The following is a 23,300-nucleotide window of genomic DNA, read 5'->3' as shown; positions in this document are numbered from 1 at the left end:
ATTCCGCTTGAAGTTCAACCAAGTCCTTTGCCTTTCCTATTTTCAACTTCTTAATTCCTATCTCTACTTTCTGTAATGTGAAAAGCTTTTTGGTTGTGTTGATCCTGGGAGGAGGTTCTTCCTCTTATTCTTTCTCGTAGAGTTGTCTTGCATAGTCAAACCATTGATTTGCTGTAATATTATTTTCAATTTGCTTCTTCCTTGGTTGAAGTTCCTGCCAAAAATGCTTTGGGTGACTCTTGCCTAGATATATTAAGTCTTCTCGCCTTGTTTGCATGAACACATCTTTTTTCTTTTTTAAAATCTGCTTATATAACTTTACATTCATCTCCTTTTCAAGATTTTCCTTGCCATTTTGCATTCCTCATCAAACCAAGCATTTACAGGAAAACACTAAGCATATATGACACCCTATAATAGAGAGTTGGTGACCGTTATACATGGTATCACAACTAGGTTGCAACACTAAGGTTGTATGGGCTAAAAAGAAAATACAAAGCTGAAAAGCAAATTTCACTCCATATTTGTTACTGCACTTGCATGGGGTCAGGATGGAGGACAGGAGTGAAATTATTAACATACAAGCTTATGCAACAAGTAAAATAACCAGAAATATAAGCCAAACCACGTTGGTGGGAATGTATATGTGGTATTTGGCTCTTGAGAGGATGAACGTAAAATATTTGACAAATCACGCCAACAAAGCATATTTATATACATATAGAATGAGATGATTAAGTGCCATGTCAGGAGGCATTTTCAATTCTAACGCCAAAATGCAACAGGTAGTCGTACAACCGACCTATTGACCTTTCCTTTTGTTTTTTAAAGCCTATGAGGCGCTTTTGGCCTTGCAGCGGGGTATGAAAGTCTGGGCTGAAATAAGTCGAGGGCATTGTATTCAAATATTTATGAGAGAACTCTCATAAATACGACATTGCCCGTGATCTAGGAAGGATGTGGTTTCAGGCAAGCAACAGCGTACATAAGGGAAATGTGCAGAGTAATCCTTCAAACTGTTTAACAAAATACCTCAATCAGGTGTTATTTCTTGGACTTTTATAATCTCAGAGGAAGGGCACGATATGTTTGACAATATCCTTGAGTGAGATACAGTCTCCCGTGCAATGTGATGATAGCAGGGTATGGCCATATTGGGCTGCGTGAGCATGCTCTGAAAATGTTACATGAAACGCAGAGATGGATGATTTCAAAATATTTCGAAACTGACAGCCGGGCCTTTAGCATCATGGTTAACTCTTACATATTGATAATCCAATGAACATGGGCTCTAAGGGGAATCAACGTGGAACAAAGCCTAGAGTTTGAGCTTTGGTGAGAGATAATTAGATGCTATGGCTTCTTCCATCTTGTGGCAATCATAATATTTGTGCTATGGCCTAGACTGACTTCATAAGTTTAAACCAGCAAGAATACTGTTGGGTATAATCTACAGAGCAGAGAATGACTTTATCAGCAAAATTCCTTCTAGGCGGCTTGTTTTTCAGGGGGATCTCTTTGACTCCATGGATTTCTCCCCTCTAATTCACGCTAGACGCCTCTTTAAACTCCCCAATTTTCGAACACTTGCAGAACATAAAATGGTGTGCAAATGACGCGGAAAGGGCCCAAAACTATCAAATATCTTTCATATAGCGACGTAGTTCATTTAATAACTGAAGAACAAGACTGTTAGAAGATCGTTAGAAATCTTCAACAATGCCGCAAAACGGAAAGGGTTTTAGGGAAGCTCTGAAGAGGACCAACAGATAACTCTGGAATTGTAGATGGTGGAGGCAGCAGGATTTTGCAACTATAGGGCCTCTGTATTTAAGGCCACTGGCTATTAAGGTTTCTAGGGTTCTTCCCTTAGAGTATCAAACCAATGGTGAATAAGCTTATCCCATTGCTTAATATGGTTTTGATAGAGAAAATGTTGCTGCAAGCAACACCGCTGGCAGCATCTTGCTTCCCAAGAGCACTAGCAAGGGTTGATGGAGAGCAGCTTGTTTTCCATGTCATACATAATATGGTAAATCTGCTGTTGAACATTCCAAATATGGACATGCCACAGTTTGACAACATCCCAAGGCACAACAAACCGCTCTTGTCTAAAACCATGTAATTCTCTTTGGGTAAATGGTAATCCGCTCCCCGGAAATGAAATGTAATAATGGGAAATTTTGGCAGAGACCCCCTCGATGCAGTCGGTTTATGGCACAGGTCCAACGCAATTTGAGAGCCATCCGCTACAGGAAGCTTAATTAGAGAATTCAATTCCTGCTTCACTGCATCATAACCGGCTAGTTTGAGGTATGCTACTGTCATCCCAGAATCGATAACAAAGCCGCCAGGGTCACCAGATTGAAGGCTGAAAGTATCTTTCATAATATTCAACAATTTTCCAACAACACTGATGTCGTCCAGAGAATGATTATAGAAGGTTGACTCTTGATTGTTTTGGACAATGGGAGTCGAACTCGACACCTTGCCCCTCAATCTTGCAGGTTCTCCAAACATCAGAGGCTCGTTTTTGACTGGGAATCCTCGATTGTTATCAGACAGTAAGAAAACTTCCTGGGCATTGAAGCAGAGAGCTGTGAAATTAACGAGAGGGGACCTTGTCCCAAGCCCACTATCCCGGCTCCTTGATCGAAGCCGTTGCCTTCATTATTTGACCGCATACAAAGGCAATATTTGGGAATGTTTGCTTTGTTCCAGATTTGGAAGTTAATGTCAAGGTCTCGTATGAGAAAATCCCCACAGTAATTGAGAAATCGCCATACGTATACTGGTATTCACTGCTAGCTATATTCTTGCTTTCAAACTCTGGCAGCGCGTTGCAAAGAAGGCTTTTGCATGGAACCTTGTCGTAAGTGGAAGAACGCGAAGGATAATAGATTGAAGTTGGTTGCTTATAGAAATAGTGCAGGGCTTGCACTGCATCCATGTTAGGTCGCTTCCTGTGTCAAGAAATCGTAGAATAGGATAAGCTGGCATGTTGATTGCCAACTTCATGAGGAATTCTCCACTTCCTGTATTTACAGAAGTTCGAATTTCTGTGGCTTTTACAAGTTTTGATTACCGAACTGGTCCGGTATGCATCGCAGCCTTTGCTTGCTTCGTCCGAATGCTCTTTGCAGGAAATTAGAGAAACTGATATTCCCTGGACTATACGGAGACGACAACGAGGTATATGTATCAGATTTTCTCTGAATCCAGAAAGTTGTCTGCTTGGTGGCTTCTCTCCATTTACAAGAGAAGTGTATCTGGCTGATACAGGAAGCAATAAGAACAGAATGAACAGAATCCCCATGCTAGCACTAAACATCAAATGCTCTGCAAAAATGTATGTTGTTTTAACCATAAATTGCATATATAGTCATTGAGAAGATCAGAAGGAATATTGAACTTGAGCAAACCAATAATTCAGCCCTGGGTTGGCATTTTAGTTTATTGACGGATGCTGATTCATTCTCTTCAAGTAACACATCAACAAGGTTGCTACAGAATGGATGACTGAATTGGTGACTGCAACACTCAAGCTTGAGGACATGTGTTACAGACATATTAAACAGATTGTTGCAGCAGTTGAAATGCACATTCCAGATTGACTTATTGCTTCTAGGATGAAGCAAGCAATATTGTGAAGGCATCTCAAAACTTCATCTTGGCATCTCCACTCCCTCTTGGTATGAGATATGATGGTATTTTGCAAATTTTATATTCAGATTTGAAGATCTACAGCTACATCATACATGGACTTGAACATATTAGATTGGAGATATCCTGAGGGCTATGCTGCATACCATGAATTTGTATGGGCAGGAGTAAGAGAATTTTGCTCCAATTTCTTCTACTCGACAAACTCATTGAATCATGCCATACTGCTAGTCATATGATTCCCCATAATATGGTTATGAAGCAGCTCAACCATCCACGATTTCTGAATTTCCAAGACTTGAGTTTGTGTTGCTCATACTTACATTTCCTTAAGAGACAGTAACACTGCAGGCATTGGCGTTGTTGGGATTCTTCTTACAACAATCATTCTGTTTTAAAAACGAAAAGGATAAGATGATAGCCATGCCTATAAGAGGGCACCACCTTTGAGGAAAAAAATAAATCTTGATCAATGCATCATCAGTGACCAATTCTGCTTGTTCTAAACTAGGCAGAGTCCTTGTCACTGCTACAGCAATATGAAACATAAAGAAGGATCCTTTAAAAGGACAAAATCGTGGCAGCTACCATCTCACATGGATATAGAGGAATTTTTTTATCAAGGAACTTGGATGATTGCTTTATAGCGTGGCATCAATAGGAATGATGTACTCCTGGCCCCTTATGCTTCAAAAAGAAGAAACATGCCATGTCAGGACCTCAGAATAATTCAAAAGATGAAACGTGCCCTGCCAGGATCACTGGAGATGATCCTTTGTCAGGATGCTGCTAGGTTCACCGGACTATTCAAACTCAGGCTGACCACCCATCGCATCTTCTGGGTATATCTATTTTCTATTTGCTGGTGTAAAAGGCAGTTGCATGGCACCACTATACCAGCAAGTCTTCACTCGACAGGGTTGCAGTATTTTCCAGAATAGCCACAGCCCCAGTATGATTTAATGTGCAGCAAGCCTTGGGTATGAAATAAAGGCCGTTACAGTAGCTAAAAAATAAAATTCCAAATCTGAAAATGCCTTCCTCAAAAGCAAGGGAACGAGTTACAGTATGGGAAGATCAATGGTCAAGGATCAAGCATTTCAAGAAGCATTTTGGAAGCTCCTGATGAAGGTTACGTTTCAGATTTTCTTGATTTCACTAGATTATTTTATGGACATCATGCTTCATCCTTATTATTTATTGTATCTTTCATTGATGCAAGGGCAAAATTTCATTTTGTTCATGAAACAGTGTGTTCCATATTGTCACCAATGATGTCAATTATAGGGCTATGCAAGCTTGGTTTGCGATGAATGACTATAAAGGGGCAGCTAAATAAAGTAGATGTAACTAGAGATGGGTGGTGAGGGGACTCCCTTCTCCTAGAGGTCCCAGGGAGCTGAAGGAAATGATAATTCTATAGACTTCGCTGCACAGTTAGAGGACTGCTCACAATTTGAGATTGAGAATTTTCAAGGGGCAAAGCCTGAATCTCTACTATTTAGTGAGTTTATAATCACTATTAGAAACCCAGAAGGAGCACATGGAAGGCATGTAAAGAAGCCATCAAGAGATAATGGAGTTAAAAATCAAGTTTGCTTCACTCACATAAGGAATGGCGCTAATCTTTACGGTCTGATGCAGTCAATCAAGCTGTCCCAGAAATTTCCAGTTTAGGGCAATGCACTACCTTCCCAAATGAACATAAGTGATGTTCTGAGAGAGTGCAAGCAGCTAAACCAAGGAATGATACAGAAATTGGTGTTCCTAAGCAATAGCATGTCTTCTTCAAAAGATGTTCTGGTGGGAAATTTTTACACATTCAATGTTCAGCACCTTCTTCCTATTGCATTGACATGTGTTTTGGGTGATTTCTGGGTTTTTATCTCCAGATGTTGATATTTCAGTTTCCTGGTTGATGCAATACAATGATGAAAAAAATATCAACTATTCTGTAGCACTTTGCATGTGTTTCCTATATTCTTCAATGAATATTCAGGAGTGCTAAAATTCAGGTCAGATAGTTTCAAAGCAAAGAAAAATGAAGCAGGACTTAATTAATGACCTGCCTAGTGTGAAGCAGATACTACGTGCTGCAAAACAATGTCCATCATGCAAGATGGCTATCTCCAAAACAGACAGCTGCAACAAGATGACTTGCTATAATTGTGGTCAATATTTTTGTTATAGGTGCAACAAAGTAGTGGATGGATATGACTATTTCAGTGGTGGAAATTGTATATAAGTTGAGCAACAAGATATTCAAAACTGGGAGAGGGAAATGAATGATTGCCGACTTGAACATCTAGCTCGAGTGGAACCTTGGCCTCATCTTGGTCGTCCATGTCCAAACTATGGTCAACTAAATCTAAAGCTAGGAAATAACAATACATATTCTGTCGGTCTGGTGAAAACCATTACAACGCTTTGTGTTGTAAAGTTGCACGATGCAGCTCTGAACATTATGGACCACAAGGGTGTGAACAACATACAACAGATTGACAAGTATAAATATAGTCTGGTGTGAAGAAGTAAAGTCTTGTGAATTGGTCAGCAATTATTGACCAGTCTACCTGAATGGTGGCCACAACTGAATACAGAGCTTCCTAAATTGTTTCATCTACCTGAGATGCCAAGTGGTATTACATTTTATAGTTTGATAAAATCATCAGACACCCACAGAAACTTGTACCATGGACGGTGATTCATCAATCTACAGATTACACATAAGGCACATTCATGGAAGAGGCTATGACCTGGTTGACAGGCTGTTGAATCTTTTGAAGAGGTGGGTAATAGCACCACTAACAACAGAAATTATGAGCATAAGCAATAGCATACAAACAGAAACAAAAATGAAAATTATTCCTACTTAACAGCTGCATTCATATAGTCTTGCTCTCTCCAAGATAGCATGGCAATCAACACATCCTTAGGTCCATAATCATAGGAAGGCTGCATACCTATGAAGACATGGTTAAACTTAGTAACAGTGCATTTCTTGGATGATGATTAAGCATATTACCTTCAACAATACAATGTGTGTAGGAGCTCTCTATCTGCAATCAAGGAGAGAGGATTATCTTGCACTCAAGTATGTTCTTAGACAGAAAAGGGCAGGCTTTTAAGGTGTCTATTTCAAATGAATTTCCAACATTTGAACAGAGTTCTTGGATATCTAAGTTAGTCTGGATTACTCAAAATTTCCAGGATTGAGGACTGGGAAAATAGCACATCGAGGCTTTGCAACCTAAAAGCAGGATTGCAAATCATGGAAACAACAGTAATGTTATATGCAAGAGTAGTGCTCATTGAGGAAGCACTTAAATGCCTGATGTGGTTTGCTCATTGATTGTCATGTTACCTTGAGAGTTAACCTCTTGCTGCTAATCATGTGTTATATGGAGGATTCTCTGTTCAAGAAAGAACAATGACAGGGCACTAATGTGCAGAATGTGCCTTAATTATTCACTAAAGTTTTACCTTGAGAATATTTCTTGCTGTTAACTGTGCAGTGTGTATTATATGGTTGTTTTTTCTCATTTGGAGCAGAGTATGTCCGTGAATTAATTATTGCAGGCATTAATCCTATTTGATTTCATGTCTTATCAGGTATAGTGGTTATTGTGCTGGGCTGCACACCCTTCAATGTGGGGCATGATAAAAACCTATGGATCTTGTTTATGCACAGGGAATTGAGGATGCCCTGAAATAAAGACATCGGTGTAGCATATGAACAATGCACCTACAATATACTGACTGCGAACACGAAAGAAGGGAGGATAAATCGCATGGGACAACAGTTCTTGCATGTTTTGACTGTAATTTAATGCATTGAGGACAATGCATAAATAAGAGGGAGGGGAATGTAACACCCCAATCAGGATCCCCTGGATAGTGATATGCAAGTATAGGTGACATTAGGTTAGTGAGCCAGAATGTGGAATAGGCTGGTTAGACTGAAACTCATTGAGGCTTGTATGCCTCTGTATATATATACATGTTAGGTCAGTGGAGCCAAGTTATATATATGGTTAAGGCTGGTGTGCCTATGTAATGGGTCTGAGGACCATGATCATTAGGCTGGTGAGCTAGGGAAAAATTAATTAGGCTAGTAAGCTGAGAATTGCTTTTGGGCGGTGCGCCCATGTGTATGTGTGTGTCTATGTGTCGGGGCCGAGATGCCCGTGTGTATATGCTTTTATATGCTATGAGGTTGGAAAGCATAAGTGTGGCAAGTATGTTTAATTTATGCATAGTAATAAACACATAATGGTTGTGGACAGACCCAGATGAAAAGATTTTGGGAAGCCGAGAATCCATGGCAAGAAAAGGCATCTGGATGAAAATGTATATTATAATATTATAATAATAAAAAGAGAGAAACATGGCTATAAAAGGGGTATTCTCCCCTAAGAGGGATCAGGCAGTTAGATAGTGAATACCTAGGATGGCAGTAAGACTCCTGGAGCCCTAGAGGACCATCCCTGTCCAACAATAAGACACCCTATAGGTGATGGCATGAGACTTGAGGTACTGCAGGTGTAGAGAAGGGTGTGCACCACTTGGGCGCAGGTTGATGGGGGATGTGAGCTTTGTGGTTGGAGGGGTTTGACACGAGAGCCTAGAGGGTACTTGGAGTCCCAGGAGGGCAGCAAGAGCTCCTAGAGCCATAGAGTCGAGACCATCCTTTTCCGACAGTTAAATGCCCTGAAGGTGGTGGCACGAGACTCGAGGGAGTGAGGGTGCAGAGAAGGGTGTGTACCACTTGGGCGCAAGCTAATGGAGTGTGTGAGCCTGGAGGTTGGACGCTGATGGGTTTGGTACCTTGGCTCTTTCATGTATGGTATGAAGCATGTACCTGGCTCGAGTAGTTGACGCTGAGTGGAGTCATAGCCCTAGCTCTTGGGTGACCTGTGAAATTTCATCTATTGCAGCAACTAGAAATTATTCTCCTAACTACAAATTTAATTATGCAGTTTATTTGCTACGAAAAGCAATGAATAAAATCACAACTGCAATTTTCACCATGAAAATTACGTGGAAAATAGAATGTTGGAAACTAAGAAATTCTAGCACACACCCAAGAATTTTAACACCGTTATTTTTGGACAATTATCCCCGAAAAAACATAATGCAAGAAAACCGGTGCAACAAATGAGGGTTTTATTATTAATCTGCAGTAGCAAATATGAGTACAATAATTTCAATGCCAAACTGGCAATTCAATCCGAGAGAATCATTGGAAAAAATATTGTGAGGATTTTTCCTCACCCCACAGTTGATTTCAACTCCTGAAACCGGCCCCTCAACAATTCACACTTCCTTCTGCGTCAACTTTTGCATAGTGCTTGCGTAGTTATTGCTGTTATTTCCTCCAGAAACTTCTAAAATCTACAACTCTTCTTCTATCTGGCTCTAGAACTATTTCACTGGTCCACCAACGACTGAATTGATTGCTCCTCTAGCTAGATCAAACTTCTTTGCTATTGCTGCTTGCGCTATCCTTGCGTAGTCCTTCTTGGCAAACTCACACTCCCTCAATTTGACTCTTCCGACACTGGAAACCTCCACCAAAATATTGCTTCACTCCTTTGCCACCTGCTACTCGATCTCTGGCTCTAATCCTCCTGCTGAATCACTCTGCTACTGGAAAATCGATCTGCCTAGATCACTGAGTGTCTGCATTGGTGTGTTCATCTACCCATCGACTTCTTCTTATAATCTTCTTTTGGACCTCCAACGACGAAGATTAAAACTTAATCAAAGGCCAAGATCATATATCAGAGTCAATCTGTGTGAGTTTCTAGATGATTCATACTGTATCTCAATTAATATTGATTAATTAATCAGATTTCCTGAGTTTAGACTTGGGAAATATTTAAAAATAGGCTAATAATCTAATTGAGACACTTATAGGTGGAATTTCCAGAAAATATTTTTGGGTTATGAAGAACTCATGTGTTTTAGCCTATCCACTAAGTTTCAAGGTTAGAACATCTCCGATGCTTCAAAAACTAACACTCCCTCTTAGCGAGGAAGGTGTTCTAGCGCTACACCACTGCTGCTACAACGATCTGTCTCTGTATCACCTCTCTGTCACGCTATTGATGTCTAGATACTGCCCACCAACCACTGCGCAACTTTGACGCTACATATGTGCTGCTACTGACATTGCCATACTGCTACCAACTCTGCATCTGACTGTAACTCTCTCTCATCTATTGCTGCTACAGCTGCAACAATTGCAACTAAGAAGCATCCAAAATAGACTGTCCCTACTACTAAAATGGGTTCTCCATCCTACCCATATGTTCTCTAAAATAGATGAACTTAGCTCTACCTAGAGCTTTTGCGAGTAACTTGCTTATCTGTGGGAATATACTGTAGCTGGATTGCTCCACGCTGCACACAATCTCTGATGAAATGAAACCAAATATCTATGTGTTTTGACCTGTCATTAAACACTGGATTCTCAGAGAGCTTAATGCAACTTTGATTATCGCAGCAGACACTGGTCGCCTCCATCCTCTGCATGAACAAGCTTACCAACAACTTCAAAATCCATATAGTTTCGCACGTAGTTGTGCTTGCTGCCATATACTCTACTTCAGTAGAGCTCAGTGTTGCTGACTTTTGCTTCCTTCTACACCAAGAAACCATTCCTGATCCAACGTTGAAGCAATACCCATAGATACTTTTCCTATCCACTAAATTCCCTGCTCAATCTGCATCTGTGAATCCCCATAGTCTGATGCTATCCCCTTGGGTGTATCTCAACCTATGCTTGATTGTGCCATGCACATACCTCAAAATATGTCTCACTGTTACCCAATGTACTCTCTTTGGTTCTACCATAAACTGACTGAGGGTATTGACTGCGAAGCAAATATCTGGCCTAGTGTTGACCAGATACATGATAGAACCGATGAGTTGTCTATAAAAGGTGGGGTTAACATCCTTGTCGTCTGACACATCATTCTTCTTCCAGTTGGTGATCATGGGTGTAGACATGGGTCTACAATCCTGCATTTTGAACCTCTTCAGAATATCTATAGCGCATCTTCATTGCCTAAGGAAAATCTGCCCGTCCTTCTGCTACACTTCCAATCTTAGGAAATGGTGCATCATCCCCAAATCTTTCATATCAAATTCTGCTGCTAGGTTCCTCTTGCAGTCTTCTATGAGCCCTGATGATCCTGTAAGGAAGAGATCATCCACATACAATACTAGGATGAGTGGCTCGCCCTCTACCATCAAATATTAAAAGTTTGGATCAATGTCACTCTTGATGAATCTCATCTGCTGCAAGTAGCTGTCAATCCGACCATACCATGCTCTGGGAGCCTGCTTAAGCCTGTATGGAGCTTTCTTTAGTCCACACACATGAGTGCACCTCTCATGAGTCTTGAAGCCCTCTGGTTGTTCTATGTACACCTCTTCCTCTCTCACCCCATTCAAGAATGTTTTCTTGATGTCCATCTGGTGAATCTGCCATCCCATTTGAGTTGCTAGGGATATAACTGACTGAATAGAAGTGTATCTAGAAACTGGGGCGAAGGTCTCATAATCTATCCCTTCTTTTTGTGCATACCCCTTTGCCACGAACCTAGCCTTGTACTTCTCCATGTTGCCATTTGCAACATACTTGATCTTGTAGATCCATCTAGAACCTACAACTGACTTGTCCTCAGGCCTTGGCACCACCTCTGAAACATCATTCATCATGATAGAGTTGTATTCTTCTACCATGGCATCTACCCACACCTGATGTTGTGTGGCTTCCTGAAAGCTAGAAGGTTCTGCAACCTAAGCTACCAATGCTTGATATCTATCAGGTTTCCTGTGCTCTCTCTTGTTCGTTCTAGGAACTCCAACGAGCTCCTCTACATCTCTCAATGTCTGACAAACTTCTCTGTTGGTTCAGGAGGTTCAACTAGCTCCTGCTCATCTTGCCTCTACTACCCCATCTTCTAAGATCTCATTGGATCCCCTACACCCGAGAAAATGCTAGTGCTGGTCACTATATTGGATCCCTTTCATTGTCCCATTGGTGGTCCCATTGGCTACCCCTGTGGTTGGACCAATGGAGCTTCACCTGGTTGATTTTAATCACCTACAGGTATCTCACGAGATCTCTTGAAAGCTCAATCTTCAATGAACTTTATGTCCCGTCTCACTACAATCTTCCTATTTCTAGGAATGTAGATCATGTATGCCTTGGTGGTTTCACTATAACCAACGAGAAACCACTTCTCTGCAGTCTGATCCAATTTGGCGTGCTTCTCATCTGGCATGTGGCAATAAGCAACGTTACCAAAGATCTTGAAGTGACTAACTTCTGGCTTCTTCCCTGTGAAGACCCCTTCTAGCGCTTTTTTCCCTAATGCTCTATGAGGAGTCTTGTTTTGAATATACACTTTTGCGTTACATGCCTTTGCCCACAGAAATCTGGGCAAATCCTGGTCATATAACATTTCTTTTGCAACCCCAACTATAGTTATGTTTTTTCTCTCTGCTTCCCCATTCTGCTATGGATTGTAGGGAGTTGTCCACTCTCTTTTGATGCCTTCCTTCGCAAAAAATCTGTAAAATCTTTATGAATATACTCTTCACCATTATTTCAGCGAAACACCTTGATCTTGTTCCCTGTTGCATTATCTACGAGAGCCTTAAACTCCCTGAAACGATTGAAGACCTCATCCCTGGTCTTCAAGAAGTAGATCCAGGTTTTCCTAGAATGATCATCAATAAAGGTGATGAAGTATTCGGCCCAACTGAGAGCTCTAGTGGACAGCAGGCCACAAATATCTAAATGTATAAGTCCTAACACGCCAGTTGCCTGCTATCACTTCTTGGGAATGTTGCCTTAGCATACTTCCCAAGCATGCATCCTCTGCACACATCATCGTGTTCCATGCCAAGTTCTGAAATCCCTATTACTGTCTCCCTAAACATCTTGAATGCTCCATGGTGTAGATGTCCCATTCTCCTATGCCATAGCTAATTTAGTTCCTCCCCACTACTGTTGTAACTTCCTATCAATGCCATTGGAGAGTCAAGTTGCAACCTGTACAACCTGTTGCTTCGAACTCCAATACGTCTCACCCTCTTCCAGCTCGAGTGTTTGACTAACACTTTCTTCCCTACAAAGTAGATATCATATCCCTTATGTTGTAACTCGGACATTAAAATCGGGTTCATACCCAATCCTGATACATGTAGTACATCTGTAGTGCTGATACTTGCTCTTGACTCCTTCTGAAAATTGATGGTACCTCTCCTTACTGGAGTACACTTCGTTCTATTTCCCATCGTAATCTCGAAGTACATATGCTCCTCCTTGTAGCTAGACAAATATTCTCTAACCCCTATCATGTGAGCTAACACTCCACTATCTATATACCAGATACCCTATGAAGTTGAGCCTTATAAACAAGCAAATTCATCCTCCAACCTGGACGACAAATTTGAAGCTCCCTAAATTTCAATTCTGTCCATGGTCATACTGAAATTTACTAAAGACAAATTTGTGTTATTTCTCTTCCACGGATTCTACGCTAGCAAACTGCTATAAAAATTCTCTGTGCCCAGACTAGAAATATGCTTAGCGAAAACATTGAGCTATTGATGCTCCCTCTACCTGCTGGAATTGATTTTCTGGACAAATCTACTTTTCTTGCAATTGCAACTCGAAAATCGAAGCCTTGCCCAACACTCCGCATTGCCTGGCTAGGCACCGCACAACACCATAAAATTTTGCCTTGCTGCTCCCTCTGAAGAGAGAAGTTTTTTATCTTTGCTTCTAAGCTTCCCTACTTGATCAATCATGCTCTGATACCATGTGAAAATTTCATTTATTGCAGCAACTGAAAATTATTCTCCTAATTGTAAATTTAATTATGCAGTTTATTTGCTACGACAAACAATGAATAAAATCACAACTGCAATTTTCACCATAAAAATTCCATGAAAAATAAAATGCTAGAAACTGAGAAATTCTAGCACACACCCAAGAATTTTAACACTGTTATTTTTGGACAATTGTCCCTCGAAAAACCCAATGCGGGAAAACTAGTGCAACAGATGAGTGTTTTATTATTAATCCTCAACAACAAATCTGAGTACAATAATTTGGATGCCAAAATGGCAATCGAATTTGAGAGAATCATTGGAAAAATTATTTGGAGGATTTATCCTCACTCCACAACTGATTTCAACGCTCGAAACTGGCCCCTCAAAAATTCACACTTCCTTCTACGTCAACTTCTGCGCAGTGCTTGCTCAGGTCTTGCTGCTACTGCCTTGAAACTTTTGAAATCTACAACTCTGCTTCTCTCTGGATTTGGAACTGATTCACTGGTCCTCCTGATCAAAATACCGACTGCCAACTACTGAATCGATTGCTCCTCCAGCTAGATCGAATTTCTTTGTTGCTGCTTCCTACGCAATCCTTGCACAATCCCTCTGGGCAAACTCCCACTTCCTCAATCTGACTCTTCTAACACTAGAAACCTCCACCAGAATACTGCTTCACTCCTTTGCACCTGTTACTTGATCTTTGGCTCGAATCCTCCTGCTGAATCACTCCACTACTGAAAAATCGATTTGCCTATATCACTAAGTGTCTGCACTGGTGTGTTCTTCATCTACGCATCAACTTCTTCTTATAATCTTCTGTTGGACCTCCAACGACCAAAATTAAAACTTAATCAAGGGCCAAGATCATATCAGAGTCAATCTTGTGAGTTTCTAGATGATTCATACATTATCTTAAATAATAATGATTAATTAACCAGATTTCCTACATTCATACTTAGGAAATATTTAAAAATAGGCTAATAATATAATCGAGACACTTATAGGTGGAATTTCCATAAACAATTCATGGGTTATGAAGCACTTGTGTGTTTTAGCCTCTCCACAAAGTTTCAAGACTAAAACGCCTCCAATGCTACAAAAACTAACATGACCGATTGTTGAAAGAACTAGAGCAACGCAGTCTATGGCTGGGAGGAACAACGAAGGATTGTAACCAACTCGTAGAATTTATAGATAAGTATTTGAAAACTAGTTATGTGCTTATTCCATAGTACTCTTACATGGTTTGCATATTTGTGGTTTGAGTGTTATGGTTAATTTCTAGAATTGCATGTTGTGGTTAATTTATGTATATATTATGGTATATGTTTGACAATTTTGTAATTTACAATATAACAATGGTTAAATATATATGTGGTTTTTGATCACGTCAGTATTGTGTGAGTGATGCCCCCCAGCGGAGGTCTGGGGACATTTTAGGCAGAGTTAGATTGTCTGCAACGACTTCTTGTATAACTTGCAATCTGTGTGGACTTGGATTTTGAGACTATGTCCTCTTTCTTAATTTTTGAAGGAGTAACTTGGACCCTTGTTCGTTATTGGTTGTGGCAAGGCACTATAAGGGCCATGGTTTTGGCACTTGGGAAAAGTATCTCTACAATTGGCGAGTAAGATCTCCCCTCATGTCATTTCCATTCATTAATATTTGAAGTCTAAGAGCATGGCCTCAAACCATATCACCCCAGAGTCAGGCTCTCGACCTTAAAAACATTAGAATGAGGTAAGTGAAGAAGAGGGCTGATGGGTCCTAACGCTGAAAATTAATGGGGGTGGGGCCATCAGGCTCTCAAACTTTATGCCACTAGGTTTGTAGAGAAGCGATGTGGAACACCACTCACCGTCATTGCTATGGTTAACTTTGTATTGGATGAAGTGACAAGAGTTAGGTCGATTCAGCTGTGGTTTCAAAATAGAACACTATCGCTACCCACCGCCAATCATTGTGAGTTTTGGCATGTTGTGAATGTGATACATGCACGTTAATGGAGGGTGACTCTGATCCAACCAAGGTTCCAATTCACAGAACCATGTGGTTGGGCCATAATCTACCACCATAGATTTGATTGCTGAGAACTTAAAGGGGCGATGTTGAAGATGAAATGGCTAGTCTGGCTAAGGGTCTAGTGCGAGAACCCTGCCCATTGCTCATTTTTCGTTACTTGTTAGCATCCATATGTGGTGGGTAGGAGTGTGTTGGAACACTACTCTAGTGTGACATGGACTGCGGTGGGCCCTACTAGGTTCTTAGACTTCGAGCAATTTGGATAAGAAATGAGGTTTGGGTTAATGTGTTCAGGTGGGCCTAGTAGAACGGTGCTGGCAGTTATCAAGATAGTTCTCGTCGGTTGGATTCATTTAGTGACAGGACCACCCGTCGCCCATTGACACTGTTGGAGTGATATGTTTCTCAATCGAGTAGTGGCGGTTGTTGACGAGAAAGTTTCGGTAAGTTGGGTCCATCCATTGCCATGGAGGCCCTTGTTAAAACATCATCACCTCTGAACAACACAATCGTAAGGTGCTCATATCAACAATTTATGTTGATCCCAAAACCCCCTTGGTTTGCCAAAAGTTATTTTGGGGAGGGGGGGGGGATGTCAACATGGGGTTTCCCACCATCAGCGCCCCATTATATTATGCACCATTTTTGACAATGTATCTAGGGTGTGGGACTAATCAACTATCCCTATTCACCCTAGGGCCCGCTTGGTCTACCGTGGGGGGTTTCAAAACCAAATGCCATCAACACTAAAATTTGTCGGGTTTGATTAGGTCCACTCGCGTGGTGCAACACAATCCCAGGATGGAGCCACTGGTAGCCATGTGTTGATGTGGCGTTATATAATTGGTTAGACTTCAAAAGGGAATAACTCTTAATACGAGAGTTGAATTGAGATAAAATTTATATCGCCAAACATTTCTTGATGAGCAGAACACAAAGTTAGTGGTGGTTTCGAGTTTTAACAACATTGGAAAAATTAAAAATTTTGTAACTCCATCTGCATGACAAACTATGGAGGTCAAGTCATAGGTAACACCTCGCACAAATCAGGATGGTCAAGGAGGTGGGAGGAGTGTTACAAATTGATATCAAAGCATGGTTCAACATTGGACTTGGATGGGCTAAAAAACAGAGAAAATTGGAGCTCAAAACTAGGTTCATGTTATATAAAAATAAATTATTCCTGTAACTATTAGTTTAATTAAGGCAAAGGGCATGATCAAAGATCATGTCCATTCACCAAGAGGCACTTAGGGCTATATTTAAGCGAGGGGCTCTCACTTTGTAAACCATCCATTCAATCATTTATTAATAAAATATGTATCATTGCTAATAATTGCTAAGTATTTCACTGCATTTAGTATTAGAGCTAGTTGCTCCTCGGACTCGGTTGTTGTTTGACCCCAGTGCGCACCTAGTCACCAATTTCCCTTGCCCTCTTCTTCGTCGTCAAACCTGTAGCTATCCCCACCTTCTTCTCCGTCATCGAACCACACCTGTTCCCTGCCCTCTTCTCCATCGTCGAACCCTCTAACTCTATGTGCCTTTGTTGTTTTCGGGTATTTCCATTGGTTGTTTTCACTCCAACTGTAGGTATTGGTATCGTTCTTAAAAACTAAACAAACGCCCTTATTTATTTTAATTGGGGATTGTGGCATATATATATATATATATATATATATATATATATATATATATATACACACTAAAGAAACACCCTTATTTATTTTAATCGGGGATTGTGGCATTAATATTACAATATATATATAGTATAAAAAATAATTTCATTATATAATTAAATTAATTAATTTAATTTAATTATATATATATATACTATTAGAGTCAAGTTACGCTGGATATGTATACTTCACCTTAGACCCGCTCAATGGCTTCATCAATGTCAATGGCCGATTTCAATAAAAGACTAGTAGACCTTAAGACTAAGGTGACCGGACAGGGCGATAAAATCGAAGAGCTCCAGAATACAACAAAGATAATAGAGTCAACTTGAGGAGAACAAGAATGTTTTTAAAAAGGATCAGGCAGACCTTTCAGTTAAGGTGGATTGAGCGATGGTGATGTTGACCTATATTTGTGACAATATGAAGATTACGCCCAATCAAATACTCCATAATAATGAGGTTACTCAACATCTCAATTCTCTAGATTCGTCAAAATCGTCAAACGCACATTAGAATCTCGAGTCTCTTAAGGCATCTTCCACGCTTAATTAAGGAAATAGAAACACGGATGTTCAAAATAGGCAACTATGGAATCCATACACCAATATGCGTTTTCAAGTCAACACCCTTTCCTCACCCCGACGATAGCTACATATCAACGAAGAGAAAAACTTGAGCTATCCAAGTTTGACGGTAACGAAAAATGAAGCATTGCTTGGTTCAATAAAGCAGAATAATATTTCGAGATTTACAGTATTGACAATGATGACGGAAAGATCAGGCATGCTTCCATGCAAATGGAAGGCGAAGCATACAATTGGTATATGTGGTGGAAAAGGATGACACTTGCAATCAGTTGGAGGAAATTCAAACATGCGTTCTTTAAAAGGTTCTAAGGTGTCAAGGAAGAAGAATTGGTTTTAGCACTCACTAGATTACAACAAAAGGGAGATGTGGACGAATACACTCGAGAATGGGAGACTTTAGCAACACGAGTACTTGGATTATCAGAAACTCGTCTCATTCAATCGTACACCACAGGACTTAAACCCCATCTACAAGCAGAATTTGAGCTTCATGACATTACCTTGATAGAAGTAGCAAGACAAAAAGAAAAAGCTGCTGAAAAGAAATTTGAAAAGATGTTGTGGTCAAAGGATGAAAGAGTATATTCGAGACGAATATTTCCCCAGTCTATGAACATGGATAATACAAAATATGTTCCACCACATCTTCGTGAAGGAGACAAAACTAATGTGGAAATGCAAAGGATGAAAGAGGGAAAGTGCAAACATTGTGGTGAAAAGTGGGACCCTAAGGATAGGCATGCTAGAGGAAAAGAGACCAAGAACCTATATAAATGTGAAGCAACTAATGAATCAGAAGTAGAAGAAATCGAAGATGCCCCATAATTCTCTCCAGATCTAGATGACGAGTGCATTCCAAAAGTATCATTATCGACTATGAAAGGTATATCACAGCCCCAGAAATTAAAATTGAAAGGAGATATCAAGAAGAAAAATGTAATGGTTCTCATCGATACCGGTAGCACCCACAATTTTTTGGACTCAACCATGGCGAAGAGACTCAACATTTTCACATTTCCCATGCCCAACATGAACATTATGGTATCTGACGGTAAGAGAATTGAAAAAGTAGGGAAATGACATAAAGTCAAATTGTAGATTCAAGAGTTTAATTTAGAATATCCGTTCTACATAGTACCATTAGGAGGAGTGGATGTGGTCTTAGGTATCCAATGGCTACAAACCCTCAGTGCTTACTCTTCCAACCATCAAAAGCAATTTATAAAATTTAAATGGAATGGGCAGAAATACAAATTATATGGGTTCTAGCCACCTGAGAACCAAATTGTATCATCATCCCAGATGATGAAAATGATTCAGAAGGGAGCGCCAGCCTATGTAGTACAGTGTCATCAATTAGAAATGTTAACTTTGAATCTAGTCAACGAAGAAGCACCAAAAGTCCAAGAGCTAATTCAAAAGCATGAAAAAGTATTCCAAGACCTTCCGATGAAGATGCCGCCTAAATGAGATATTAAGCATACAATAAAATTCAAAGCAAGATCAAATCCCATCAACATCAAACCATATCAATATCCACATCATCAAAAATCTAAAATTGAGAGATTAGTCCAAGATCTTTTAAAGTGTGGCATCATCTCAAAAAGTAAAAGTTTGTATGCTTCTCTAGTTGTATAGTTCGAAAGAAAGATGGATTGTTCAGATTATGCGTCAATTATCGAGGACTAAACAAAATAACAATTAAAAACAAGTTCCAATTCTTTTTATCAATGAAATGTTGGATGAACTGCATGGCATTAAATACTTCTCAAAATTGGACCTAAGGTCAGGGCATTACCAAATCAGAATAAGATTGGAAGATGTAGCAAAAACTGCGTTTAGAACACATGAAGGTCATTGCAAGTTTAAAGTAATGGCTTTCGATTTAACCAATGCACCGACAACATTCCAAGCTACTATGAACGAGCTATTCCGTCCATATTTAAGGAAGTTTGAGTTAGTGTTCTTTGACGACATTTTAATTTACAGTAAAACTTGGAAGGAGCACCTACAACATTTGGAGAAAGTTCTTACTCTATTGGAAGAGCATCATTTATATGTCAAGAAGTCCAAATGCACTTTTGGGAAGGAAGAAGTAGAATATCTTAGACATATAATATCCAAAGGAGTAAAAGTATATCCTATACAAGGGAATGGCCCAAACTAGTTAATATCTCCAAGTTAAGAGGATTCTTAGAATTGACAGGGTATTATCGAAGATTTATTAAAAACTATGCCCATATAACCGCACCCCTATTGAACCTTCTTAAGAAGAACTCATTTCGATGGAATGATGAAGCAGAACAATGTTTTGAAGACTTGAAGGAAGTCATGTCTAATTCCTCTGTATTTGCAACTCCAGACTTCTCAAAACCATTTGTAAGTGAATGTGATGCTTCGGGTTTTGACATAGGAGTAGTACTAATGCAGGATGATCACTCAATCGCGTTTGAAAGCAGAAAGCTCAATAAGCACGAATGTCTCAAGTCTACATACAACAAGGAAATGCTTGCAATTATGCACGCATTAGCCAAATGGAGACAATACCTCTTGGGAAGTAAGTTCTTAATACAAACAGATCATAATAGTCTTCAACATCTACTCCAACAAAAAAACACCATCTACAGAACAACAAAAACAGATAGAAAAAATCGCTACCTTTGACATGGATATATTACCTAAGAAAGGGAAAGATAACATAGTAGCTGATGCGTTGTCAAGGAAAGACGAAGAACCATCATTACTTGCAGTTTAAGTGGTTGTGCCTGAATGGCTTAATGAGATTTGAAGTGAATATGAAAAAGACCCTCAGAATTCAAAATTTGAATGGAAGAATGATATTCTATGGTACAAGGGAAGAGTTTATCTAAATGTAGATTCCAAATTTAAAGCCAAGGTTCTCAAAGAGTAGCATGATTCACTGTCAGCCAGACATGTATTATTTTTTAAAACCTACTATAACGCACACAAATCATTCTTTTGGAAGGGAGTGAGTAAGGATATTCAAAAATATGTAGCTAAATGCAATAAATGCTAGAGAAATAAAAATGAGAATATTATGACACCCAGACTACTTCATCCCTTAAACGTCCCGAATCAGAAATGGGAGGAAATATCCATGGACTTTATTGAAGGTTTACTTGTGTCTGACGACAAGGATAAAATTCTTGTAGTAGTCGGTAAACTCACAAAGTATGCTCACTTTATTGCAATGAGGAACTCAGATTCAACAAAACAAATCATTGAGATATTTTGCAAAAATGTTATTACATGGATTTCCCAAGGTCATTGTGAGCTATAGAGATGCCAAATTTAAGGGTAATTTTTGGAAGGAATTTTTCAATCATATAGGAATGTATCTCAACGTGAGTTTTGCTTAGTACCCTCAAACAGATGGTCAAACAGAGGTTGTCAATAAATGTTTGGAAGCCTACCTACGTTGTTATGCCACAAACAAACAAAACAAGTGGGTTCAGTGGTTACACCTCGCTGAATGGTGGTGCAATTATACTTACCACACATCATCTAAAATGACTCCATTTCAAGATTTGTACGAGTACAAACCTCCGAAATGGAAGGACTTTGCTATCATCCAGATGAAACTACCAGTTGTTAAAAACTAGTTAGAAGAAACCCAAAAAGTCGTCCAAACTCTAAAGAAAATCTAAATAATGCAAGAAACCGTATGCAACAAGCAGCTGACCAAAACAAAACAGAGAGAGAATTTGAAGTTAGAGAATGGGTGTTTGTCAAACTTCAACCATACAAGCAATTGTCCTTAAAACAAAAAGGAAAAAATAAATTGGCACCAAGGTTTTATGGACCATATCAGATCAACAAAAATATTAGCCAAGTCACATAGAGTTTAAGCCTACCTGAAAAAAGTCGTGTTCACAACATATTCCACGTATCTTGCCTAAAAAAGGCACTTGGTGAACATCACTCAGCACGGACAACACTTCCAACTTTAGATGATGAAGGAAGGGTTATTCTAGAGCCAAAAAGGTATCATATCCAACAGGGAAAGGAAGTTGTGATAGCAAGTAATCAAATAATACTTGATCAAGTGAAAGGAATTACCAGAAAAATAAGTTTCTTGGGAGACTGAAGCGTTTTGTCAACAAAATCGGTTGTATTTAAGCAAGGGCTTCTCACTCTATAAACCATCCATTCAATCATTTATTAATAAAATATGCATCATTGTTGATAATTGTTGAGTATTCTACTGCAGTTCAATGCTTGGACTAGATGGGCCTTGAAAGAGAAAGTTAGAATAAAATCTAGGTTCAACATTGGACCTGAAGAGGCTCGCACGCAAATGATTAAAATTTATTCTCATATATATGTTGACCTTTAAATTTACAGATGTCATGTTTGTTAACCTTGGTAAAATGTTGATTTCAAACATACTATTGGTATGGTTACGAACTTGCTGATATGCCCTTTTTATTTCTTGGAATATGTGACTGACATGGGTTTTAGATATATGTTGACCTTTAAACTTACAAATGTCGTGGCTACTAACCTTGGTAAAATGTTGATTTCAAACCTACTATTGATATGGTTATGAACACGCTTGGAATATGTGATTGACATGGATTTTAGATGTGTGAACAGTAGTAGATCAACATGCTTCAAATCAACATACTTAGTGTTGGCATGACAAGGTAACAAGTTAATATCATCGTGCTTGATATAACTAACAACCATTTGTGTGTGATAACATAAGAGGATACAACTTGCAACAAGAAATTGAGGAATGGACAACAAGATGGTGTAGTACAGGATGGACCGAATCCATCCTAAGCAAGAAGAGGAAGGTTCCCCTAATGGACCTGACACCCTCAGGATGTTAAGAGATGAATTGGAGAGTTACAAAGTAGAGAATGAAAGGCTCATTAGAAAGAAAGAAGAATAAGCAAAGCTAAACACAACGCTTCTATAACACCTGTTTGACATGCAAGGGCTATTGCAACATGGACCAACCTCTTGAGATATGGAAGGGTGTCATGCTAACAAGATCAGAGAGGAACCTCCTAGGGTTGGGAAGAAGAAAATGTCATTGACAAGTAGAGTTTGCAGAGAAGAACACCTAATTCTTGAGTCCCCTAACAAACGACAACAAAAGAATAGTTCATACAAGCTCCAAACACATGAGCTAGCAACCAACAATACCGAAAGAAGTAACTCAAAGAGGAAGAGAGATGAGGGAGCATCCCCACAAGCTTTCTAAAATAATGAAAAGTCCTCTTGAACTATTTATAAATATTTTTGTGATCTTGTAGTTGTTGGGGAAGACTAATAAAAGTCTTGTGCATGTGCTAAGTGCTCTTGTTTAGATGTGTTGTGAATCGAAATGTTTTTCAATTCTTCATGTGTGATTGGCTACATGTTTTTTTTGTTTTGTTGACTTTGAGCATGGCCATGCTGCGTCGTGTTTTCTATCATGTGTTGTCGTTGTTTCTCTTTGCTTTTCAATTTTCT

General features: G+C 39.5%; 1 protein-coding gene and 1 long non-coding RNA gene across 2 annotated transcripts in view; one reads left to right on the top strand and one right to left on the bottom strand.

Moving 5' to 3' along the window:
* LOC149161067 (putative serine/threonine-protein kinase PBL7) overlaps positions 1 to 23,300 on the bottom strand; it is an 88,057-nt gene that overhangs the window by 41,797 nt on the left and 22,960 nt on the right. The gene's annotated exons all lie outside the window — the stretch shown is intronic.
* Positions 401 to 6,898, top strand: LOC149161068 (uncharacterized). Its single transcript, XR_016261830.1, has 2 exons — positions 401 to 4,794; positions 4,915 to 6,898. It is a non-coding gene; the product is annotated as an uncharacterized LOC149161068 (long non-coding RNA).

The sequence above is a fragment of the Pinus tabuliformis genome, chromosome 5_2 (genome assembly GCF_031772625.1).
Source record: "Pinus tabuliformis cultivar Carrire ecotype Pingquan chromosome 5_2, CPIR1, whole genome shotgun sequence".
In the NCBI taxonomy this organism is placed as follows: Eukaryota; Viridiplantae; Streptophyta; class Pinopsida; order Pinales; family Pinaceae; genus Pinus; species Pinus tabuliformis.
The sequence above is the reverse complement of the archived record's forward strand: the minus strand, read 5'-3'. Positions and strand labels throughout refer to the sequence as shown.